The 27,343-nt window shown below is 40.1% G+C and overlaps 1 long non-coding RNA gene across 1 annotated transcript; it reads left to right on the forward strand.

Moving 5' to 3' along the window:
- The first annotated feature begins 21,222 nt into the window (after positions 1-21,222).
- LOC148006497 (uncharacterized) lies at positions 21,223-26,406 on the forward strand. Its single transcript, XR_015683645.1, has 3 exons — positions 21,223-21,405; positions 23,410-23,495; positions 26,005-26,406. It is a non-coding gene; the product is annotated as an uncharacterized LOC148006497 (long non-coding RNA).
- The last annotated feature ends 937 nt before the right edge of the window (positions 26,407-27,343 follow it).

Raw genomic sequence — 27,343 nt, forward strand, 5'->3', positions numbered from 1 at the left:
ACAGGACCTCAAAGAGTACATAGAAAGAATACATCCCCCTCCCAAATGGTATAAGCATGGTTTGTTGTAATTTTGGCATAAGCTTAAATGCACAATGACAAGGTGTGAGGGTAAGTACTGTATGGATGAAAAGACTCCTATAGGCATTAGTGAAGAAACAAGACAGAATCTGACATTTGTCTGCAGCCTTGGTAAACTGATAGCTCATGACAAAGTGATGTCCCTATACTACACTAGTGTGTGCCAAATCTTTAGCACAGAATTTTGTCTCCCTGTCTGATTCTTCTGATCCTTATAGGATTCTTCTTTACTGAAGGGATAGAAGTTGACTGTTTTATTTTATCTTTTTTTCTGGCAATGCCACACCACCATGTTATGTTATAAAAAAAAGTAAAACATTTGTAAGTATAGTGATTGAGGATAAAAATAATAAAAGGTAATCTAAGTGGTAAATTATCAAGTCTATTTTTTCCAAAAATGGTTGTCCCCTGTCACTTCTCTGTGAATCTCTGTTCTTCAACACTCTCTAGGATCTGAGTTCTGCACTTACTCAGTAGTTCCTAACTACTGAATACACAACAAGAAACAAGAATATGGAGAAAGTCAGATGAAACCACGCAGAATGGGTTCAAGAGACCTCAGAGCAACCTTTTGGGGGAGTAACTAGTAGACCTAGATATTCCTCTTAATTAAGTGGTGTGTTATTGGTAGATTATTGGCAATATTGTAGATAAAAGACAATTAACTATACATATAGAATCAAGTTCAAATTCTCATTCCATGTTGAAATTTTCCCATATCTGATCTTTATTTACACACTGGACATGAGGACATAATATAGCACTTATTGGGGAGGTTGATTGAGACATTGTATTTGAAATGTTTATGACAGCGCTTGCCTCATCCTAAACTCATGACCATCCTCACTGTCATTTCCTTCTCGTGTCAAGTGTTTTGGAGTTTGGAAAATTCGTTTATGCACATTTAATCTTCTCAACCCACAGGTGGCTTTTTGAAGCAGGTGCTCCTGGTATTTCATAGATGAGGTAACAGTTTCAAAGAAGTAAAGAGACTCTTCTAAACCTACACATCCTTTTAACATGGGAAGCAAACACAGGTCTTCAAAAATGTAGACTTGTGCATCTCCCCCTAGGTTTCCTTGCTCCCAGTTAAGACCTTTCTTTCTTCATTGCTAGCCCATGGATTTGCATAGAGTACATGCTTAATAAATATCAATTCTCCTGTTGTGTCTTGTGGGTTTTTCTATTTTCCTTAACAGCACATTAAGTTAAAAAAATCCTATTATGTAGAAGGAGAAGCCCTTGGTCCTGCCAAGGCTGGAACCCCCAGTGTAGGGGAATGTGGGGGGGGCAGGAAGAGTGGGTGGTTGGGGTGGGGAACACCCTTATAGAAGAAGGGGAGGGGGATTGGATAGGGGACTTATGTCTGGGAAACTGGAAAAGGGAGTAACATTTGAAATGTAAATTTAAAAAAATCTAATAAAAAAGCATTAGCACTAAATATTAGTTAGTTGACTGAATTAAATATTGTAACATTTGGTTATAAATTAATTTCTGATGACTATCGGACTGAGTACGGGGACGCAATGGAGGAGTTAGAGAAAGGACTGAAGGAGCTGAAGGGGTTTGCAACCCCATAGGAAGAACAACAATATCAACCAACCAGACCCCCTCCGACCCCCGACCCCCCCCAGAGCTCCTGGGGATTAAACCACTAACCAAAGAGTACACATGGAGGGACCCATGGCTCCATATGTAGCAGAGGACAGCATTGTCTGGCATCAATAGGAGGAGAAGCCCTTGATCATGTGAAGGCTTGTTTCCCCAGTGTAGGGCAATGTCAGGGTGATGAGGTGGGAGTTGGTGGGTGGGAGTGGGAGCATTTTCATAGAATCAGGGGGACGTGGGAGGGGGATAGGAGAGGGGGAAAGCAGATAACTTTGAAATGTAAATACATAAAATATCCAATAAAAATAAATTAAGAAAAGAAAAAATCCTATTGTGAAAACATTTTCTTTCTCAGGAAATCAAATAGATCATACACAAATAATTTGGAGTTGAACCAACTGCTTGTTTTACATACATATTTGTTTACATAGAGAAGCTGGAGTAGCCAAGGGGAGTATGATGTAAGCAATGATCCATAGGAGTCTTATTATTCAAAGAACTTCAGAGACATCAAAAACAGATGGAAATGGAGCAAAAACCAGGGAGACAAGGTTGGGTAGATAATTATGAGTCTGGGGTTCAATCTGGTACACAGATTCTGGGCAAACAAAACAACACAAGGCAGTGGGTGAAAGAGCAGAATCCTTGGGATAATGATGATACTTCTACAAGATGTGAAGAGGAATAAACTTTTACCATAATACTAGTGAAAATTATGTTCTGTGTTGGTGCCAGATAAGTAATAGCAAGTAATAAAGTTTCAATGAGGAGTTGAAATTTACATAACCTTTCTATTATTTTTCGAAGGAAGAGTCACATCTGTGCCTTGAGCCAGAGATACGGAAACTGAAAAAAAAAAAGAAGAAGAAGAAGAAAGAGAAAGGCTTGGTCAGAAGAACTGGAAACAAAGTCTTTGAAGAAGAGTGGGCAGTGGCATGGAAAGAATGAGAAAAGCCAAGATGAAAGATGATGCTAGTACCTTGATGGAGATTGTGTTTAACACTGAATTACTCGTTTTTGAGAAGTTGTATGCTTAAAGGAAAGTATTCGATTAGAAAATGTTCAGGTATCATTTATAGTAAATACTGTGCAGGAAGGTCTCCAAGAGGAATTTGAGTAGAGTGAACAGTATGAAAGCTTAGGTGATAGTTGAGGCAAGGGGAGATAGAGAGATTAAAAGGACAAGCCATAGAAATGGCAGATTATTCAATTAAATTAATCATGCTGGATTCTATGTTGAGATATTGAGTTTTTTTGTTTTGTTTTGTTTTGGCTTTTTTGGTGTGTGTGTGTGTGTGTGTGTGTGTGTGTGTGTGTGTGTTTTAATAAGGAAAAAGTGTTTTGAGTAGTCAGCTTCTTGGTACATGTGTGAAACCATGTGGTTCAGTACAGCAAATAGACATAAGCCAGCTGAACATGTACTTGCTGAGTGTCTGCCATACATACATGTCTTGTGCTTGTGTAGTTCATATTACCTTGCATGTATATCTCTGTCTGGATTTGATGTTATACTGGGGATGCTCCTAATCAGAGGCAGAGATCACAACCATTCATTACTGTCAACCACTTGTAGAGTTAGAAAGGACAAAGTAGAAAGTGCTACTTTTCAAGATTGCTCATGTTTTGGAAGGTTGTTCTGGAGGAGAATGGTTAGATTCTGGTTAACAGTCTCCGTGGTCGGGTCCTAGTGAATGATTAGTCGACTTGGCAAGAATGTTTTGCAAAACAAAGTGAATGGCTACCTTGTGATTTTCACCTGGGCCTGCTGCTCTGTGGGATACAGATTTGTCTGAAGTGAGATCACAAAGTGATTTTCTTTATTAATCCTGTGAGATCCTCCATAACCTCACCAGCCACCTGAAGCATGTGATATCTAAACACACACGTACTCTGGGCTAAATCCAAATCAGGATGACGTTAGCATAACAGGAAAAAGAGCAGGCTGTCCTTTCGAAAGTAAGATTGTCTAAATACATTTAGGCACTGTACAAGTATTTGTAATAATGATAAAAATGGTACTGAACAAAGCAGCATTAGCATATCATTTTCTAGTGCTTCAGATGTGCCAGAATGACTGTAAACATTTCAAATGCATCAGGAATGTTAATCTTCACAATAATCCCATGAGCCGAGGAGAGAATATTTTAGGGACTTGCCCATGATTACACAGCCAAGAGTGGTAAGACTGGAAAAACTACTTCCCCTTCTCTATTCAATCATTTCTTTATCCCTTGGCAATGAAACGCCTTTATTCTTGGCATTCCTTGAACTTAATTTTTTGTAGGTTTATTTTCTTTATTTTATGTGTACAGTGTTTTTACTTGTTTTATACATATACACCATGTGTGTACAGTGTCAATGTAGGCCATAAGAAGGTATTGAATCCCCTGGAACTGGAGTTAGAGACAGTTACGAATTCCCAGGTGAATGCTGGAAATTGAACCTGGGTCCTGAGGAAAAGTAGTCAAAGGCCTTAATAGCCACTGAGCCATCTTTCTATCTTCTTGACTTTAATCTTATAATATATATTTTGTATTATATGACATCTTCCACAATGTTACAAATGTAAAACTTTTAAAAATCCATTCAGACCCACTATAGAATTCTATAAGTTTATATAAATTCTCCTTATCTTTCTTTGGTAGTTATCATGTAACTATCATATTAAATTATCACTGTATACTCATATGGTGGCCTTCCTCATTAAACTTTGTTACTTTATGGCCCAGTTCTCTCTATCATCATTTTCTAATGGTATTGCTGCAACATTTCTCCAAGGTTGTGGTTCCATTGGAAAATCCATGTTCTTACTTTTTATTTTTATTTTTTTTTCTTTTTTCTTTTTTTTTTATTAACTTGAGTATTTCTTATATACATTTCGAGTGTTATTCCCTTTCCCGGTTTCCGGGCAAACATCCCCCTCCCCCCTCCCCTTCCTTATGGGTGTTCCCCTCCCAACCCTCCCCCCATTGCCGCCCTCCCCCCATAGACTAGTTCACTGGGGGTTCAGTCTTAGCAGGACCCAGGGCTTCCCCTTCCACTGGTGCTCTTACTAGGATATTCATTGCTACCTATGGGGTCAGAGTCCAGAGTCAGTCCATGTATAGTCTTTAGGTAGTGGCTTAGTCCCTGGAAGCTCTGGTTGCATGGCATTGTTGTACTATTGGGGTCTCGAGCCCCTTCAAGCTCTTCCAGTTCTTTCTCTGATTCCTTCAATAGGGGACCTATTCTCAGTTCAGTGGTTTGCTGCTGGCATTCGCCTCTATATTTGCTGTATTCTGGCTGTGTCTCTCAGGAGCGATCTACATCCGGCTCCTGTCGGTCTGCACTTCTTTGCTTCATCCATCTTGTCTAATTGGGTGGCTGTATATGTATGGGCCACATGTGGGGCAGGCTCTGAATGGGTGTTCCTTCAGTCTCTGTTTTAATCTTTGCCTCTCCCTTCCCTGCCAAGGGTATTCTTTTTCCTCATTTAAAGAAGGAGTGAAGCATTCACATTTTGATCATCCGTCTTGAGTTTCGTTTGTTCTAGGGATCTAGGGTAATTCAAGCATTTGGGCTAATAGCCACTTATCAATGAGTGCATACCATGTATGTCTTTCTGTGATTGGGTTAGCTCACTCAGGATGATATTTTCCAGTTCCAACCATTTGCCTACGAATTTCATAAACTCGTTGTTTTTGAGAGCTGAGTAATATTCCATTGTGTAGATGTACCACATTTTCTGTATCCATTCCTCTGTTGAAGGGCATCTGGGTTCTTTCCATTTTCTGGCTATTATAAATAAGGCTGCGATGAACATAGTGGAGCACGTGTCTCTTTTATATGTTGAGGCATCTTTTGGGTATATGCCCAAGAGAGGTATAGCTGGATCCTCAGGCAGTTCAATGTCCAATTTTCTGAGGAACCTCCAGACTGATTTCCAGAATGGTTTTACCAGTCTGCAATCCCACCAACAATGGAGGAGTGTTCCTCTTTCTCCGTATCATCGCCAGCATCTGCTGTCACCTGAGTTTTTGATCTTAGCCATTCTCACTGGTGTGAGGTGAAATCTCAGGGTTGTTTTGATTTGCATTTCCCTTATGACTAAAGATATTGAACATTTCTTTAGGTGTTTCTCAGCCATTCGGCATTCCTCAGCTGTGAATTGTTTGTTTAGCTCTGAACCCCATTTTTTAATAGGGTTATTTGTCTCCCTGCGGTCTAACTTCTTGAGTTCTTTGTATATTTTGGATATAAGGCCTCTATCTGTTGTAGGATTGGTAAAGATCTTTTCCCAATCTGTTGGTTGCCGTTTTGTCCTAACCACAGTGTCCTTTGCCTTACAGAAGCTTTGCAGTTTTATGAGATCCCATTTGTCGATTCTTGATCTTAGAGCGTAAGCCATTGGTGTTTTGTTTAGGAAATTTTTTCCAGTGCCCATGTGTTCCAGATGCTTCCCTAGTTTTTCTTCTATTAGTTTGAGTGTGTCTGGTTTGATGTGGAGGTCCTTGATCCACTTGGACTTAAGCTTTGTACAGGGTGATAAGCATGGATCGATCTGCATTCTTCTACATGTTGCCCTCCAGTTGAACCAGCACCATTTGCTGAAAATGCTATCTTTTTTCCATTGGATGGTTTTGGCTCCTTTGTCAAAAATCAAGTGACCATAGGTGTGTGGGTTCATTTCTGGGTCTTCAATTCTATTCCATTGGTCTATGTGTCTGTCTCTGTACCAATACCATGCAGTTTTTATCACTATTGCTCTGTAATACTGCTTGAGTTCAGGGATAGTGATTTCCCCCTGAAGTCCTTTTATTGTTGAGGATAGCTTTAGCTATCCTGGGTTTTTTGTTATTCCAGATGAATTTGCAAATTGTTCTGTCTAACTCTTTGAAGAATTGGATTGGTATTTTGATGGGGATTGCATTGAATCTGTAGATTGCTTTTGGTAAAATGGCCATTTTTACTATATTAATCCTGCCAATCCATGAGCATGGGAGATCTTTCCATCTTCTGAGGTCTTCTTCAATTTCTTTCCTCAGTGTCTTGAAGTTCTTATTGTACAGATCTTTTACTTGCTTGGTTAAAGTCACACCGAGGTACTTTATATTATTTGGGTCTATTATGAAGGGTGTCGTTTCCCTAATTTCTTTCTCGGCTTGTTTCTCTTTTGTATAGAGGAAGGCAACTGATTTATTTGAGTTAATTTTATACCCAGCCACTTTGCTGAAGTTGTTTATCAGCTTTAGTAGCTCTCTGGTGGAACTTTTGGGATCACTTAAATATACTATCATGTCATCTGCAAATAGTGATATTTTGACCTCTTCTTTTCCGATCTGTATCCCTTTGATCTCCTTTTGTTGTCTGATTGCTCTGGCTAGAACTTCAAGAACTATATTGAATAAGTAGGGAGAGAGTGGGCAGCCTTGTCTAGTCCCTGATGAAAATCCATGTTCTTATAATGCTAGCTTTTTCTACAGCTCACAGGGATCACTCCAGAAAAATCCTGCTCATCAAAAATAGCAAATGGCTATTTTTTGCATTTTTATTGGATATTTTATGCATTTACATTTCAAATATTATCTTATTTCCCATTCTTCCTTCTCCCATCTACCCTCCCCCTGCTTCTATGAGGATGATCCCCTTTCCACCCACCCATGCCCACTTCATCACCCTGGCATTCCCCTATACTGGGGAAAGGAGCCTTCACAGGACCAAGGGATTCTCCTCCTATTGATGCCAGACAATGCCCAATGGAATCCTCATATGCGACTGGAGCCAAGGGTCCCTCCATGTATACACTTTGTTTGGTGTTTTAGTTCCTGTGAGCCCTGGCAGATCTAGTTGGTTGATATTGTTGTTCTTCCTATGAGGGTCGAGCTCATTATTTTAACTAAGAAGTTTTTGCTTTGAGGACCAACTGAGTTTATTTGGCAGAGTAGGTAAGCATCAGTGTTACCTGAAAACATTTTTAAGTGTTTCATTCTGTGCCGAAAGCCTCTGGGAATTCTGATTCAATTAGTTTGGGTTGGGGTTTAAGAGTCTTGCACTTTCCAGAAGGTTCTTAGGTAATTCTGCTGTCAGGCTTGAAGGGTTCCATAAATTTCCACACCCCATAGTTCACTGCTGCTGTGTCTCTAAATTATTTATTGCATTAACTTTATATTCTGGCAGCATCAACGTATTTGTCATTCAATGAATACTTCCTGACACATATATGCATTACACAGCCCAGAGTACCTGCTTGTTCCACCCTTAAGATTTCCTATCTCCTTCCAGTTAATTTGTAAAAGTGATATTTTGTTTATGCTGAGAAGTTTGGGTTTCCATCTCCTTACAGCATACCTAAAAGTCTCTTCTGTAATTATGGAATCACAAGGCCCATGCATGAGTGTGGCAGGAAAAGAAATCTATTTTTATTACCCTAAATTATAGTATATTATTCTGACTTGTTCTACCTGTTTTCTCATGGGTGGGGCATAAAACTAATCCAAGATAAACCAGAAACTGAAACTCTCACCACAAAGCTAATTGCACCATTGTCAGGTGCTAGATGAACTCCAACCTTGGGTCTGTGTTTAAAGACTGGAGAGTGGATAGCTCACTGCTCAGAATAGTAGCTGTTGAACTGTGGTGCATGAAGCATTGATGTGAGAAGCTTGTGTTCTTGTTCACATCTCTGAGTACATGAACACAGTGACTTCCTGGGTCTTTGTAACTTTTTTTCCTATTGTAGATATTTCATAGATATGGAATTAGAAGCCCAAACTAGTCAATTTAGACTATCATTTGATGCCAAGACTTAACAAAACCACAGAGAAAAAACTTGAGTGTTAAAATTATTCAGACCACACAGCGAGTGATGATAATTAGGTGGATTCCCTAACATGTATATTGTTTCTATAATCCTAATGAAAAATTTGATAGAGTAGTTGAGGATATTATGCTAAGATATACTTTATTGGAGAAAAATTATCATGGGAGGCAGAGGGAAGGAGAGAGGGGAGGGGAGGGAAAGGGGGAACAGGATTAAATATGGGGGAAATAGGAGAGAAACCTGGAAGGCCAGGAGAATGGAGGGAAATATGCAGCATCTAGGGATGGGGGTAGGGGTGTGGGGGGACCCTCTAGAAAATCCTAGAGATATGGGATGTGAGAGACTCCCAGAATTCAATGAGGGGGTGACCTTTGTCAGAATGCCCAACAGTGGGGAGAGAGAACCTAAAGAGACTACCTCCAGTAGATAAACAGAGACACAAATGCAGGGACAGCGTTACTGATCCACAGTCAAAATTTCTGACCCAGAATTGCTTATGTCTAAAAAAAATGCAGGGACAAAAAATGGAGGAAAGATTGAAGGAAAGGCTGTCCAGTGACTGGCCCAACTTGGGATCCATCTCATGGGCATCAAAGCCTGACACTATTACAGATGTTATGTTGTGTTTATAGACAGGAGCTAGCATGGCTCTCCTCTGAGAGGCTTTACCAGCAGCTGACTAAGACAGATGCATATACATATAGCCAACCATTAGACTGAGGCCAGGGACTCCTGTGGAAGAGTTAGAGGAAGAGCTGATGGAGCTGAAGGGGATGGCAACCCCAAGGGAAGACCAATAGTCTCAACTAACCAGGACTCCTGGGAGCTCCCAGAGACTAAGCCACCAACCAGAGAGCATACATGGACTTGTTGAGGCCCCTGGCACATATATAGCACAGGACTGCCTTGTACAGCCTCAGATGGAGAGGATGGGCCTAATTCTGTAGTTGCCTGGGAGTGGGAAGAGGGGGAGCACCGTCTTAGAGGCAAAGGGGAGGGGAATGAGGACTGTGGGAGTGGGGACTGGGAGGTTGCAATATCTGGAATGTAAATAAAGATTATAATTAATTAAAAAAGTAGGAAATACTTACTTGATATACCAAAACTTTGAGGACAGGAAAATTTGTCCTCTAGTTTTAGCTATAAACAAAGTCTACACTTTTGAATTTTTCCTTTAAGAGAAGTCTACAAATTACACAGGGTTGAATAAAATGCAGTTATCTCTTAAAAAGTGTTATATGATTAACTCAAGGACTAGGAATTCTTGGAAGACACTGGGGGGACATGAGAATGAGAGAGTGGCGTTGCCCTCCAGTGAACAGCGAGCTCACCATGTCTTTCCTCAGTGGACTCTTCCTCCTGAAGTGTTCCTCTCCATCTTATCAGTCTTCCTAGGAAACTCCTTGCTCAGTATTCCAAACTCAGTGCAAGCAACACTTCCATTTTATAATAAACATTATTTTTGAATTGTCTTGAACTTTGCCACTCATTTTTAAAAATGTAAACTAAAATCGTTTTATTCATCCATTAACAAACTTAAATTGTACATCCTAATGAGACTTCAGGTAGTGTTTTTTAATTTTTACAAATGTATTATTATTATTATTATTATTATTGTGTGTGTGTATGTCTGTGTGTGTGTGTGTGTGTGTGTGTGTGTGTGTGTGTGTGTGTGTGAAGTATGTCTGCCTGTCAAGCCAGAAGGCATGAGATCTGAAGGTAGCGTTTCAAGGCAGTTATGAGCCTTCCCACGTGGGTGCTGTGAACTGAACCCAGGCCTTCTGGAAGATCAGGAGCCATCTTCACAGTCACCTGGTATTTGATATTTGTATACATTATACAATGTTTAAATCAGTTTAAACTAATCTAGGTCCTCAAACATTTATCATTCTTTATAGTAAAAACATTCAAAATTCTTCCAATGTAAAAGCATACACTCTCTTTTTGTTACATCAAGCTATGTACCATGTAGTTATAGGCTAGAATGTACTCTTGTTTGTATCTTACACCCCATTGATCAGCCTGATGCCTACTTCCTTCTTACCTTCTTTGTCCAGCCTTCAGTAACTCTCTACTTCCAACTTCTATGGATTCATGTTTTGGATTGCAGGTACAGGTGAGGTCAATCAGATACAGGTGAGGTCTTTCACGATCCTTCCTGATAAGACTAGAGCAATTTGTTTTCTGTTCTTATTGCTCCTGAGCATGGTGAGATTATGCACCCCCTTCATTTGCATTTGTGTTGCACATTAGAATTAGAATATGAATTGTGAGAGGGCAAGGGCCATGCCTTCTTTGCTTCTGCATTTCTCAAACTGACATTAAGTAATGCTCAGGACTTTATTGCAGAGGGAACTATTAGAGACTGATTAAGATCCTGAATACTCTTCCTCCTCTGACAAGAGGAGGGTCCTGGGTGAAAGAGTGTAAAAGTACTACAAACCCTCAGGCCCCTCTCATCCTTCTCACCAGAGTAATGCCACATCTCCTTCCCTAATCAGAATGATCCTCTCTGATTATTCAGTTCTTTTTCTAATTAGCACTATTCTTAAGCTTGTCATTCCAAACAAGCTTGTCTCTCCCTCATCTGGAACGAATATTTACACATTCCTGCCCTTTGTATAAGATCTGATAATAATTTCAGAGTCTACAAAAATGAATTTTTACAGAGGGGAAAAGGCTTAATAAATCCTTCAAGAGACTAGACAAAGACTCAAATATAGTTGTGTGCTCATGAATATGTGGTACTGTGTGTGTGTGTGTGTGTGTGTGTATACACTTCTGAGTTCACTCATGTAGGTTTATGTGGAGGCCAGATGTTAACATAAAGGTGTCTTCCTCATCATTTTATTTTTTGAGACAGGGTCTTTCTCTTATCTTGAAGCTTCCCATGACAGCTAGATGGACTTGGTGCTAGGCCTCCTAGGCTCCTCCTGTCTCTGCCTTCCAAGGCTAGGTTGCATGTGTGCTCTTCTGTGTCTAGCTTTTTTATGTAGGCTCTGGGGATCTGAACTTAGATTTTCATGCTTATGCAGCAAGTAATTTTCAAACACAGAGTCCACTCCCCAGCTCCTCAAAGTTTGTTTTCTAAGAGGTATTTACTATGAGTTTCCTGTCACTGCAAGGTGATATTCAGCAACACATAGTAGGCTCCAAAGTTAGTTTTCACTTGTGTAATCCCTTTACTTTTTGTGTGTTTGTGACAGATTTTTTTTCTGTGTAATCCTGACTGTCCTAGAGCTTACTTGCTCTGTAGACTAGGGTAGCCTCCAACTCAGAGATTCACCCGCCTTTGCCTCCACAATGCTAGGGTAATAGGTGTGTACCACCACTCCTGTTTTGTTCCTTTACATTTTACTGCATAACTACAATGCCCCAAGTCTCAGCAGAAATGTTGTAAAGTCTACAAAGGTTCTGTAATCTTGTTTCACAGGAAGGACTCAGAATGACTGGGACCTTAAAACCTTCCAACGACATATGACTATTACTCTGACCTATTTCTGGTTGGTTTTATGACTGTTACTCTTTATGTTTTGTTATGATATAATACTTCATTTCATTTTATTGTTATTTATTCACTTTACATTTCGCTCACTGGCCCCCCTTCCTGGTCACCCCTTACCCTGGCACATCAAGTCTCTGTGGGGCTATGGAGACAGAAGCACTTAAAAAAAACTTTTCCCCCTTTAGTAAAGAATTTTAGTATATTATTCAATCTTTTTTTCACTTTATATCCCACTCACTGCCCCCTCTCAGTCACCACCTCTTACAATCATCCCCCCATCCTCCTCCCCTTCTTTTCTGAGAGGGTAGGGGCCCCGGATATCTTCCCACTCTGGTATTTCAAGTTTCTATGGGGCTAGGCACATCCTTTCCCACTGAGGTCAAAAGACAGCTTCACTAGAAGAACATACCCCGAGAACAGGCAACAGCTTTTGGGATAGTTCTCCATCTGGTTGTTCAGGAACCACATAAAGTCCACTTGTGCTATGTGTGTGGAGGCATAGGACCAAGTGTGGTACATCTGCACAGTGGAATACTATTCGGCTCTTAAAGACAAAGGCATCATGAATTCAGCAGGCAAATGGATGGAACTTGAGAATATCATCCTGTGTGAGTCCCCAAAGGACATGCAAGGCATGTACTTATTTATAAGTGGATACTAGACATAAAATACAGGATACCCATGATACACACTATAGACCCAAAGAAGTTAAACATGGAGAAAGGCACAAGTGATGGTGCTTGAATTTCACTTAGAAGGGGGAATAAAATAGTCCTAAGAGGCAGATGGAGGGAGGAAACTGGGTGGGAGGAGCATGGAGAAGGAGAATAGAGGTGTTCAGGATCAGATGTGGGGAGGGACAAGAGAGATGGCCAGATGGCCATGAGAATGAATGAAAATCTGCAAGTGATGGTGGTGGGGAGGTAAGGGGCATTTCAAGGACCTTACAGAGACTTGAGATAAATGAGATGCCTAAGAATCAGTGGGGATGACCTTAGCTGTGACTCACACTATGTTCTTTCTGTTTTAACAATCTCATTTAGCTATGGTGAGTTTTATTGACTCTATTATCTGATTGGATCTCAATTAGCTGCCATCTCCCACTCTTCTGTTTGGGCAGAAAATATGAATATTTCATAAAAAATTTCTCTTCAACTTGTAAACTTTTCTCTAGGCACCCAAGAGTGAATACTAAGGATGTGTCAGCCCTGTTTCTTCATCTAGTGAACAATCATTTTACTTCAGCATACAGTTTTGCACTTTAAGAAATGTAAAAATCTACTTCTGCTGTCAGTGAGTTCAGTCTATAATGGGAAGAAAATAATAATAACACAAAATGTCACTTTAAGAATACACCAAAGAGTACAATCAACCTAGTGTAGAGTCAAATTTGGAAGCCTTCTCACTTGCTTGACATAAAGAAGGAAGGAATATATAGAGGAAATGACACTAAGTTGGATCATCAAGGGCAGAGAACTTCCCAAGAGCAAACACATGAGCAGAAGGGAAAGAAGAGGAAAGGCACACATCAGCGAGAGGATAGAGCTTCCAGCAGGAATGATAATCAAATACAGCTTTCTGGCTCGCCATGTGAATTATAACATTTACTGATCAACGAGAATTCTAACGTGAGCAACGGATTGCAAAAGGCTTTCAATGCCAAGTTCAAGTGATTAAATGCTAACATTCTTTGAGACTGTTTTCCATTGCTATAATTTTATTTGATAGGAGATCCTCAGGGTGTTTGAAAGAGAATATTTCTAGAAGAGATAAAAGCTAATACATTGCACAAGACTCTACAGGGATCAGAGAACAATCGGGAGACTTATGCAATGGTTAAAGGTAAGAGGCAATATGACTTGAAGAATGTAGGAGGTGCTGAGAATGGAGAGGAAAGGTCAGGACAGTTCCAAGCTTTTGCATCCCAAACACAGATACTATGCTATAATCCTTTTCTTCAGATGCCAAGAAATAATATTTCCTGCAGAAGCTGAAATGGATAGAAATACAGATGTGAATCATGCACTTTCTCAGATCCAGCTTCTGTCAAGGCGTTTTTCTTTAAAAAAAAAATATGGAGCAAGTCTTATCGACAGCTGCCTTCGTCCCTTGAGATGGTAAGAAAATATACACGGAAAAGAATAGTCTTTTGACCATTTTTAATGAGCATTTTAAGAATGAGCAAAATTGTACATTAGTGAGAAGACTGAACTTCTAGCAGGAATGAGAAGCAAATATCTTCGGATCACAGTGTGAATTGTAACATTTAGTGATAAAATGAAAATTATAATGTGAGCAATGGATTGCAAAGGGTTTTAAATGCCAAGTTCACGTGATTAAATCCTAAAATTTTTAGAGATGTTTTTCCATTTTAACTTTAGTTGACCATTTTTAATGAGCTAATTCTTAAAAGAACTGTTAATACATGAAAGAGAGTCACAGGATATGATAGCATCCCATACAGTCCTTACAGTGATTCTGTTTGCATCCAACCATGGCTCTGAGGAAGCCATTTGCTCTCCCAAACCTTACTATCAAATGGTGCAATGGAGGTTCAGTGGCTTCCAACATTACTCGATGTCAGAATTTTGGCATATGTTGATTGTTAGGGGAGTCTACAATGCAAACCAATACATAGGAAATGCAATGATGTGGCCTCTGTGTTCTCTTCAGAGTATTATGGGACATCATCAGACATTCAGAGAACATTGTGAGCTTTAAGATCATATCAGATGCTCCTTTAAAGTCCTTATAATTATTGTGAGTCTTCAAACAGAAGTCATACACTGGTTCCTTTACACTTCTGGCAGTAAAATGGAGAAGTGTCATTCCTTATGAGCTTGTCCTTCAAATGAATCAAGCAACTCAGTTTTGTTCTTGTTTTGAGCCTCTCTTCCGTGTTTCACTCTTTTAAATATCCCCTTTTCCCCAATTCTACTATCTTTCCATCATCAACATCTTCAAACAAAAACACATCTCAAGAATCCTCTCTTCAGAAAAGACTTGCTTAGAGGCTTCTCCTTTGTAATTTTCTCTTCCGAGGACCTGGAAGGGACTCCAGCAATATGCTCATATCATTAAGTGCTTTGATCAATTTTGAAAGACACTTCCGTTATAACCCATGGTGATTACTTTCTCTACTTTCTCTCACTTCCTACTTTGTGGTGTTTCTCTTGTATTGTGTAACCTCTGAAAGCCTTGTGTCTCCCATTCTTCATCCACAAAAATGAGGAATCTCATCTATCTCTCAGTGTAGTGAGATGCATGCTTTCATGATGTATCAAGCATAGTAAATGTTTACTATTTTCTTTTTTACCAGCTCTAGAAATCAAAACAATAGATTATTAGATTAGATTCACATATGGTTGGACTATTGGAGATTGTCAGTAACATAGCTAGCACAAAGATCATGAAAACAAGAACTCATCTTCCTCTGAAATTGATGCAATAAGGCCGTGGGGGAATTTAGGGGATTGTCCACATTTCCCATCTGTGAAGGATTCAAGGTAGAACTGAGCTCTAGGTCTTCTGTAGAAAATGTGTCTGGACATACACTGTTGCTTGTCAATGCTTCACAGGGAAGAAGGTTCCTTAGAGAGCCTAGTCCCTTATTGTCCACCACCCCTTTCATTAGGATTCATTCATTGTGAACATGATGGAGTTCATTAGGACTTTCTCATGGAAGTATTTCATATTACTCAGTTTTCTGCTCCTCACTCACCCTTCTTCTGCTCCCTTATGGGTCCTGAATGTTTTTCCCTATATGTTCCCATCTCTTTAAAAATATGTCAGATTCTACTTATGAGTGACAATATATATATGAGTTTTTCTTTTTCCTTTTGCTTTTACTTAACAACATGATCTTTAATTGTACCCATTTTCCTAAAATCATTTTTGATACCTAAATAGTGAAGCATATTTTCTTTGTCCACTCATCTGTTAATGTACACCTAGATTGAATATATAAGATTCTGATTGTGGAAAGTACTACACCAAATAAGGATATGTAGGCATCTCTGCGATATGCTGTTCAATCTCATCTTCCTCTTCCTCCTCCTCCTCCTTCTTTTTTCTTTTTACTGACTTTTTCAAAACCCTACATATAAACATCTATTCCTTAAGCTAGTTCACAGAACACTGAGAATTTACTAAAACAGCCTTCCAAGAATCCTATAACATGAAAACCAAAATGATGTTGAAATGCTTAGGTACGTATTTGAGAATTCTGATTAATTTTATTTTGAGGTTACTGTATGACTTTGGGGTACCACCAGAGTATATAATCAGATGTGAATTTATATCCTAGTTCTTGGAAGCTAATTCTATATGTCATTACTATACACAAGGATAAACTCCAGAAGCTAGAATAAAGCAGTTATAAGACATAAAACCAAAGTATTGTTTGTATGCATGAGGGAAGGTTTTTATGATTTTAAAGAATTCCAGCCTCTGTTACTGTTATATATGCGTAAATCCCCTAGGAAAGAAGGGTTGATATATTTGTTCTTCCTAAATACAAAGAGCTCAAACCAATATTCCAGATGGTCAAACTAAAGAAAGCAGCTTAAAACCCACAAAGGCCATGAGGAGAGTCAAAGCTGAGAAAATGTTGCAACTCTAGTCCTAGACAAAAGACTGATTTCCTTAAACATGAAGACAGCTGCCTGAACTTAAGATCCACCTAGAGATACCACTCTTCAATTATCAATGAGGATGCCCATTGTATTAGCAAAGACCTGGAAACAACTTCCATTTTCCTCCACAGAAGGTTGAATACATGAACTTTAGTTTACTACTATGGAGGTGTGGCCAATGGCAGAATGAATTGCTGTGTAGGTATCCCATGGAAAGATCTCCAGTGCATATTTGTCAATGAAGCAAGAAAAATTTCACATTGCTTGTTAGATTTAGATATGGAGGTGGTCAAGAATTATAAAATTCTGTTTTCCTGTAATAAGTACTTGAGAAATATGTAGGGCACCATGTAAAACATTTAATCAATCAATCAATCAATCAGTGTGTGAGTGTGTGTGTGTGTGTTTGTGTGTGTGTGTGTGTGTGTGTGTGTGTGTGTTTGTGTGTGTGTCTTTGCATTTGCTTACAGGCATGTAGAGGTCACAGAACATGTTTTCTTCTCCCATGTTTACATGGGTTCTAGGCTACAACTCAGGTCACCAGGACTGTGTGGTAAGCACCTTTATCTACTGAGCCACCTTTCCAGCCCCGTGAGTCAACCCCAGAGATTGGAAGTTAACAGTGGAGTGGACTGGGTGAGGAAGTGGGAAGCTAGTCAGTAAATAACTTTTACTGTTCTGATTTAATAGTAACTAGTCAAAAAAGTCAAGATAAGGTTAAATAAGTTCCCATCAATGCCATATTCATATTTCAAAGTAACTTGGAGAAAGTTGTTTGAACTTGATGAGCTTCAAGTTTCCCATCTACAAAATTGGGGAAATGACATCTAAAAAGAACTCCAGCCTCCATAGAGATTGTCAGCAGTTTGTATTTAATTTGACTTCTGATGTTCTCCTAGATTCATTGCATCTTCACTTTGACCTCTTCAAGCACAGTCAGTCAAGGACCATGCCTTCCCCAAGGTGCAGGCTCAGAGTTAAAAGAGCCCTACAGCTGCACGGCCTTGGCATTGGATAATTGCCCCTGATCATTTGCATACCTGATCAGACAGAAGAGTCTAATCATCTTCTCCTTGGCAAAGCCTCTGGAGAGAAAGTTTCAGACCTGTTTTCTTCTCATTTCCTAAGAAGAGTAATAATTTTGAACTCAATTTCACCTTGGAGGAAACCAGCAATGCTAATTTGTATATACACATTTAACTTTTATGCAAATGAATTTTAAACTCTGATTTTTCTGGTTTTACAGATGAATACTTAGATTGGCACAAGGGAGGTTGATATTTCTTATGTACACTGAGGTGTACATAAAAAAAGTCTCTCAATTTACATATCGCTTCTTTGAACTCATTGGAATCTTGATTCTCAAGCTTAGTTTACAAAGTATACTGTCATCTTATAATAAGATAAAATTATATATTCACCCGTGTGTAATTCCAGCAAAATGAGGTGCAGAGATGAGCTATTTTCCAATCATTTTCTTCCCTCTATGTCAGTAGCTTTCTGGCTAATTTCAGGTCTATCAATAACAAACATTAGGTGTTCACTTTCTGGTTCATTACTTCCATTTCTCACTAAATATATATACAGATTAAACTGATGAGGCAAACAAGCCGGAAAACTCATGGAGAATATTGCAAACATCCTGCAAGGGAATCTTTTAACATTTTTCCCTTATACACAGAAGCATGAGTGAGATCTCTCAGATGAGAGTCTGGGGAGAAACACGTTTTCTGAGCATTCATGTGAGCCCCTAACTCTACCTAAGAGCATCCATTTCTTCCTTGGTTGTAGCCCCTACCTCCTCAGTGGGCAAAGCAATGTCTCTGTATGAGGGAGGCTCAGCCAAGGATCAGGGATTTCTAAATGGTGCAGTGGCACATTTCAAGATAAGACATCAGAGACTAACCTTGTAAATTTCCTCAACGAAGACATTCTTTCCCAGTATGAAGTAAATGAGTTTCCGAAGTTTGGGGTGGACTTGTAGCTCAGTGCATAAGTCATCACACAACATACATGAAAGCCTTGGTTTCCATACTTCTAAACTGTAAGAAATGAACAAGGACTTTCATATTCATTTTCTTACATAATCCAAATGCAAGTATTTCTTCTTGTCATTATCCCTGCTATATAATGGCTATTATCCTTGCTTCACTGAGAAAGAAACAGGTTTAAAGAGGTTAGGAAGTAGCTTAGAGCTACAAAGCAGGTAGCTGTTAATGGCTCTGAGGTTTGGTGGCAGCTCTTCGATCTCGAAACTGGTTGTTCTTTCAGTGCTTTACAGGCTTTCATTTATTTCACGGCTGAAAGAAAAACTGCAGGCACACATGGGAGAGTGAGGGAAGGCATGAAGGCCAGGGCCTCACGGTGAGCAAAGCTATCCTGGCAAAGTGGGCCTGGATGGATGAGCCGTGAAGAGCTTCCTGATAAATAGACTATGAATGTTAGATGATAAATTCCACATGAAGCAAAGGGACAGATCTGTTCATATTTTACTCCGATGTACAAGTAGTCTGTATTTAACCTTTTTGATGTTTACAATTTTATTCATTATGATCCTACATGCTACTGAATAGCAAGGGCCACTAGGGTCTGTTAAACGCATGAACTGGTGTTCTTTTACAGGCCTGAGCTTCAGGAATTTCTTTGTTCTATAGATAGGTGTTTCCACAGACACACTAAGAAGGAAAGATGAAAGGTTTTTCTGTTTGTTTGTTTGTTGTGCTTTGTTTTTTTTGACAATGGAATGGGAGCAGTCTCTGGGATTCATATGAATCTTCTGGTTTCCTGGTTTCTGTGATGACTACATTGTCTACCTTATTGTTTTTCACACTTCTGGATTTCCTAGATAATGATTTGATCTTAAGAAGGTAGGATGCTGAGCATACCGTGTGTTGTGAAGGTTCTTTTTCTATGCAGTAGTAGGTGTTATAGGAAGAAGCACACAGAATACAGATGTATTCTGGAGATGTATGAATTCTATCCACAGCATCAGTGTTAATGCAGACTAAATTGCAGTCTAGTGGTCTAGTCAAGAAAGTGGACTCCTTCACCTGCTGCCATGCCTGATACCCACTTTCCCCAAAGCAATTTGAATTGAGAATACAAAGTTGAGGTGAAAAGAATTGGTGTAATAGATTGGCCAGGAGTTCCTCTTTCATTAATATCCAAAGAAGAATCTTGGAGAACACTTCACCGCTGAGCTATTTGTGGTGTGCTCTTCACAGGTAAAATGACCTCATTGTGTTAGACAAATTATAAGGATGCTTGCTTTTGGAGTAAGGCTACATTTTTTTTTAAAAAGAAACTTTTAACTTTTATTTGTTTATTTATTTACTTATTTTTGCGGTGCTGGAATGGAATCTAGAGTCGTACACACGCTAGGTCAGTATTGTACCACGGACTCCTCTCCTCCTTGCAGCTCCCTGCTTGCCCCCAGGGACGCGGAAGTCCCGCCTGTGCCTTTCTCCCAGCAATTGGCCCAAGACTTTTTTTACTGACAGATCAGGAACCAATTGGGAAACAGGACCTTTAGCATTAGAACTACCTGCAGTGGAGTGTATCTACAATCCCATCCCTGGGGAGGCGGAGACAGGAGGGCCTTGGCTGGAAGGTAGAGTCTGAACACGTAGTGAAACCTTGCTTCAAAACATCGAAAGCAAAATATAATGCCTTCATCTTTACCCACGGTAACTTTTGCTATCAGTTAGTTATGAATTAGGATGGGCTTCCACTCCAAATTATTATTCTCAAAAGTGTCTTGACATACCTCAAGGAAATTTATTGCAAACTCATAAGTAGAGTAAATACATTATATGAATATAGTTGAGCAAATGAGTCTTTATTGAGTACCAATGCGTCTGCTGCTATCCCAAGAACTTGGGCAAAAGCAATAGGTTAATGAAGGGAATTAGGAGCTGAAAATAACATGATATGGATCTCAAAAATGTAAATAGTAAGTGAGATAAATATTTAATAACTATTGATATAGAATAAAACAAAGCAAGGAAGGAAAATAGATCCTAAATGTGATATGCCATTTCAGAGTGATCATGAAACATCCCTCAAAGAAACTATCATCTGAACAAAAGCTTGAAAGTGTTGAATAGAGTAGCCATGTGGATAGTGGGGAAAAGAAATTGGTATTAGTATTTTGAAGCAAATATGAGACAACAAATACTACTTTTTTAATGAAAAATATTTCACATGTAATATATTCTGATTATGAATTCTCCTCCAACTCCTTCCAGATCCTTCCCAGCTCTTTACCCACCCTATTCTATTCTATTCTATTCTATTCTATTCTATTCTCTATTCTATTCTATATTCTATTCTATTCTATTCTATTCTATTCTTTCTTCCTTCCTTTCTTTCTTTCTTTCTTTTCTCTTTTCTGTAGGGAGCGGCTAAAGATGGCGCCGACATCCGGTGGTCGTTTGTGGTAAACACCTACAGTGCATGTGTTGGCAGACCCCCAGCACCTACAAGGCCAGGGTGATATTCATGCTAAATAGGTATTTCATGCTCCACCAATCCCCAGTGGACAAATTTACAGCCACAGCCTGTCTTGTATTTAAGGCGAGTGCCTTTGTTCCCCGGGGTCCCCGTATCATCAACTAGGTGTTCCTGCAATAAAGGCTGATTGAGAAGGATCCAACGGTGTTGCGTCTTCCTTGCCGGTCGAGGTGGGCGCGGCAACTGGTGGCCCGTACGGGGACCCGAGAAAATTATCTTTTCTCGTCTGGATCCAGAACTTTTTCAGCCTCAGGACGGTCGGCGCCGGTAAGTTCCCAGTAGGGGCAATTAGTTGCCGGAATTGGGACAATAGAGTTCCTAGAAGTGGAACTGGTAAAGTTCCTAGAATTGGAACTGTAAAGCTCCGGGATAAGGGATTGTAAAACTTCCCTGGTAGGACAATAAAGTTCTCTGGAAAAGCAGGGACAATGATAGCCTTGATTTAGAGGCAAAAAGGGGTTGTGGAGCACGGTAATGTTGTCTTTTCCATTTGATCCTTTGTGGGTTGGACTAGCACTTTTGCCTTATACTCTTTTTGTGTTGTGGTGTTGCTTCTGTCTGAATTGCCACCGTCCAGGGCACGAATGCATTTGTTGGGAAGAGTCCACTGATGAGCCACAAGTTCGTGTGTAAATAAACACGCCAGCTCGCCAGCTCGCCTTGCTCGTAAATCGATCGTAAATAAGGTCGTAAAAGCATGGGAAGCTCACACTCCACCCGGCTCCTGTCAGCTCTTCAGGAGCTTCTTGGTCAGCGTAAGCTTAAAATTGAAAAGAAAATCCTGCTGAGTTTTCTTGATGAGTGTAACCGTTGTGCCCTGTGGTTTATAGTGTCAGGGTCGCTCACTTTGAGAGCATGGGAGAGGCTGGGAAAAGATCTGGATAAGGAGACTACAGTGGGCAAGCTTAAACCAGGGACAAAGCCGCTTTGGCGTATAATCCGTGCCTGCTTGGAAGATAAAAGATGTGAAGAAGCTGTTAGGACAGGTCAGAGAATCCTTACAGAACAACAGGAGAGTATGTCAGAAGGAGAGAGAGTTTTGAAGGAGGGAAAGAAAGGAAAAGGAGGAAAAGAGGTAAGAGAAAAGACAGAAAAGATCAAGGAGAGGACAGACAAAGGCGGGAAAAGTAATCAAGATCAAGGAATAAAGAAAATTTATCCCTCATTAAAGGCATTGACCTTGGAGATGTCTAGTGATTCAGAATTTAGTGATAGTGACCTAGCTGACCTTGAGGAGGAGGTAGCTCATTATGAGAAAGAGATTTATCATTCTGACTGGCCAAACACTTACGATGTGCAGAAACAAGCCAAGGAAAGTACTTCTTTTTGCCCGGAAGTATGGAAAGAGTTAGGATTGAGTTTTCCAGTTTTTCTGGATGCAAACGGGCAGCGACATCATGAACCTGTTGACTTTAAGACAATAAAACAATTAACAGAGTCAGTCAAAACCTATAGAGTCAACTCAGCTTTTGTTATTGCTCAAATTGAGGCTCTTGGCAGATACTGTCTCACCCCTGGAGACTGGGGGAGTTTAACCAGAGCCTGCCTTTCTCCGGCTATGGAGCAAGTGTAGTGAGAAAGGAAACTTAATTTTATGGACCCCGCTCTAGTGGCGGTGTGTTGGTTGATAGCCAACCTTAATTTTTGAAGCATAGTGTTTTATCTGTGCTTTTGCTCCCAACCCACACAGTAGGGGGAGCGAAACTAGCTGCGGAGCTGCTACAGTGAACATGGAGACTGCTCAGTCTCACCCAATTTTTCTGGCTCTTCAAGAGCTGTTTAAAAGAAAAAGGCTTAGGATAAAAAGAAACACTATAGAGAGATTTCTTAGTGAGTGCGATTGCCATTGCACCTTGGCTCGCTCTCTGGGAATCTCGAGGTGGACAGCTAAGAAAAGCTGGGAAAGATTTAAATTTTGCTTGGGAACAAGGAACCTTAAAGGGACAGGCTACAGTAGAAATGCTACAGGAGGAACAATTTGAAAAGGCTGAGAGTGAGGTGGGGGAGGACTCTAAGGAAAACAAGAAAGGAATTTATCCATCCCTCAAAGAACAAGGTCAAAAAAAAAAATAAAATTCCAGTTGCTAACTTTAGTGGCCTGACCTTCAACTTTTGCTCACAGAAAGAGAGTGCTCATTAAGAGAAGTTCTTTCAGGGAGCCTGCCTTATCTGTTGGTTTTATTCCAAGAGAGGAGTCAGTCTCCAGCATTAAGTTATTTTTCTCGTTAGTCATCATTAACATGGAGAGTGCCTTTGATCCTATCCCCACAGCAGCCAGTTCCTGCCCCTGTGGTCAAAATGCCCCAGGTTGGGGGACAAAGAAGCCCCTTGGACTACAAAACTGCCAACAGCCAAAGGTAAAAGTTAAAACAGAGAACATTCCAGGCCCAAGCCTAACCAGATGTGTTTCAAATGCAGATGCTTCATCAACTCTGACCAACTTTTACTCCGACAGGACGAGATAAAAATAATAAAGACTTGAAGATCCGATCCTTCTCCTGATTTAGTAGCTCTGTTCCAAGAACCGGGGCCATAAAACCTTTTGGCCCTTATCTCCTGGAGCCATAAAACAGGGACATATTGGGGTAAGATGGGCTAGAAAAGGCCTCGATGATTTGGGCTAGCATGAGTAAAACTTGTAATAAAAAAGAGACAAGGTAATGGTAAAGTGTTTTTGTGTATACATTCTTTTAGAGTTATGTTTTAGTCTTTGGACCCTGATTAGAGACAGTTTACACCCTAGACATGAGAGAGAATGGGTTTGAGACAAACAGTCCTCCCAGACTCTCCACAGATGCTTTGGAGAAAGAGAAAAACTTTCAGAGCTCTCCTGGGAACAGAAGAAAGGTAGGAGACGTCCTGCCTCTCTGCTGGCTCCTATTGGAGAAATGCTTATTTCTGGTTCTGGGTTCCATAGGTAGGATATCTGGGTCCCTTCGGTGGGACACCATCTAGTTTTTCCCTCTATGTCTATTGTCTGTCCTTGGTGCACCAAGCTGTCCATGTCTGTCAGTTTATGTCTGTGGTTTTTGTTTCTCATTGTTTAAATGTTTTATGTTTCATGTTCAAAAGAAAAAATGGTAAAAACTTTATCTGCCGGTCATTCACACCTTGATTTGGTCTTAACTCGTTTCTGAAAAGAGAACAAATGAATAAAAAGCAGTTTCAATCGGCCTTTGGAGCCCTGTACCTACAGCAAAGAGCCTAGGTCAGCTGGACAAGCTGCCCGGGGGCAGAACATCTACAGGAGCTGATCTTAAAGGCGCCAACAGCTCCTCAGCTTCTTGGTATGGGAGCTGATGTCTGTTTCTCTTAGAAAAATCCCTGAGTTGTTATTAGACTTAACAGGTGACAAGGTGTTTCTTTTAAAATCACAGCTAGAAAAGCAAAAATGGTGCTTGGTCTAAATATTAAAGACATGTGTTAACCACTTCAATTTTGTTTCTGACTGGTTTTAAATGTATAAATATGTTCTACATGCCTTGGTCATAGATTATTGGCCTTTAAGTTATTAGATATGGTTAAAAAATTATAACATCTATAACAAGAAGTTGACATAAAACTGATAATTTAGATAAAGTCATTCTAGACAATATGTGACATGAGCCAACCTAGAGAAACAGGTCTAAATTGAGATAATATTTTTATAGAACTCTTATCCTAGAAGCCAGGCACCCCCAAATTACAGAATGTAAAATTGTGTTAGAAGTTTTTAAAAGATTTCATGATTCTTTCAATTTAATTTCTGATTCTGCTTATGTAGTTAACGCTGTGCGCTCACTTGAAATTACAGGGCCAATTAGTTTGACTAGTACTATATGTCAAATTCTTTTAGAATTACAAAAATTAATTTGGACCAAGAAAAAATAAGTTTTTCATACAACATATTCGAGCTCATACTAATTTGCCTGGTCCCATGGCCAGTAATAACGCTTTGGTGGATGCTAGTACTCGCAGAGAATTTATTTTTCATGCAGCTCCAGTTGATCTTGCTAGAGAATTTCATCAAAAGTTTCATGTTCCTGCTTTCACTCTTCAACAAAAATTTAAAATCTCTAGAGCTACAGCTCGTGATGTAGTATTACGTTGCCAGAATTGTGTTCAGTTTCACCACCCTCCTCAGGTGGGAATTAACCCTCGTGGCCTGATTCCATTAAAGCTCTGACAGATGGATGTCACACACATATCTCAATTTGGAAATTTAAAATATACACATGTTTCTGTTGATACCTGTTCTGGCATTATACATGCCACTCTGATGACTGGTGAAAAGGCTCGTAATGCCATTAGTCATTGCTTAGAGGCGTGGACAGTCTGGGGAAAGCCTGACAGCCTCAAGACAGACAACAGACCTGCCTACACTACAAAGTCTTTTCAGACATTTTGCCAAACAATACAGGTCAAACATATACAGGATTGCCATACAATCCCCAAGGTCAAGGAATTGTAGAAAGAGCACATCGTACTTTAAAAGAGCTCTTACAAAAACAAAAAGGGGGAATTGCCTATGGCAAAACACCAAGAGAACAGTTGTCTTTAGCTCTTTTTACTCTAAATTTCTTAATTTTGGATATGCATGGCCGCTCTGCTGCGGATCGCCATGCTGCTACTCAACCTATGACTAATCAAATACAGACAGCTGAGACTATCAATCAGATTGTAGACAGAACCGCAGTGGCATTAGAGATACAAGAAGAATTTAATGCCCACTTGGCATCTGGCTTTCTATTAGCTAACCAACGAATAGATTTGATTCAAGAACAAATTGAGGCATTATATCATATGACGCAGCTGTCCTGCGTTTCCTCTCTTAGAGGCTTATGTGTTATTCCATTGCAAGCTAACTTTTCTCAGTATTTTCAACAGAGCAAAGAAATCTCAAATTATTTGAAAGGAAACTGGTCCATGGAAGCGGAACAATTATTGAGACAATTGCTGATTGCTGTCCTTAACAACACCAGAATGGAACCCATCACGTTTGGAGATTTCACCTCGTGGATCACTAATGCTTTCTCATTTTTTAAAGATTGGGCTGGCATGTTTGCCTGGGGGGCCATTGTCCTCTTGGGATGTGGAGTATGTCTATGGCTTTTTTGCCGTTTACAACGAGAGCATGCCAGACACAAAGCGATTGTTTACCAAGCTATGGCGGCCATTGAAAGCGGTGCTTCTCCCAGTGTATGGCTGGCCTCTCTGATAGATTGAGAGTTCGCCCTAGATCATATTTTGTCACTGTCATGTGAAGTCATTGTATCCAGAGACGGGCAACTTTCCTCAGGCTCGGACCAACCTAAGCCAGGAGCCCGGTGGCGATAGGGTTAATTTCCAGTGACGGGTAAGGCCGAGTTTTTAGAGAGGAACGACCTAAGACAGGAGCAATGACGTGTATTGACGTGACACCCAGATCTAGACCAGTCATAGACAGAGGTGACCTTGCCCTGTTTGAACATTCGGTCTGGTCCTATGCCCCTCTGCTCTGCTTCTCCCCTAATATTAAACACACACGTATAGCCCAGGACGGTGTGTTGTACATAAGTCATCTCTAGCCATTGGGGTGCAGTCCTAACTGCAAGAGTGGTTCGCCATGGCCGAGCTGGGCACTCTGTGAGGCATGTCTGACCTCTCTCAGACCACTACCTCCACCTAATGGGTTCATTTTTAAAAAAAAAAACAAAAAAGAGGGAGATGTAGGGAGCGGCTAAAGATGGCGCCGACATCCGGTGGTCGTTTGTGGTAAACACCTACAGCGCATGTGTTGGCAGACCCCCAGCACCTACAAGGCCAGGGTGATATTCATGCTAAATAGGTATTTCATGCTCCACCAATCCCCAGTGGACAAATTTACAGCCACAGCCTGTCTTGTATTTAAGGCGAGTGCCTTTGTTCCCCGGGGTCCCCATATCATCCACTAGGTGTTCCTGCAATAAAGGCTGATTGAGAAGGATCCAACGGTGTTGCGTCTTCCTTGCCGGTCGAGGTGGGCGCGGCACTTTTCTTTTTAGCAAAGCAGTAAAACAGAAAACAAAATAAACCAACCAATCAATAATAATGTTAATAATGATAATAATAATAGAAAACACAAGAAACACATACAACCTAATAAAACACAAAATCAGAAACCATAATGTGCAATCAAAAGACCAGTATGATTAAGAAAAAAGCCCAAACAAAGCAATATGAAACAAAAAGTCTACAAAATAATCAT

This window comes from Rattus norvegicus, chromosome 3 (assembly GCF_021556685.1).
Source record: "Rattus norvegicus strain SHRSP/BbbUtx chromosome 3, alternate assembly SHRSP_T2T, whole genome shotgun sequence".
NCBI lineage: Eukaryota > Metazoa > Chordata > Mammalia > Rodentia > Muridae > Rattus > Rattus norvegicus.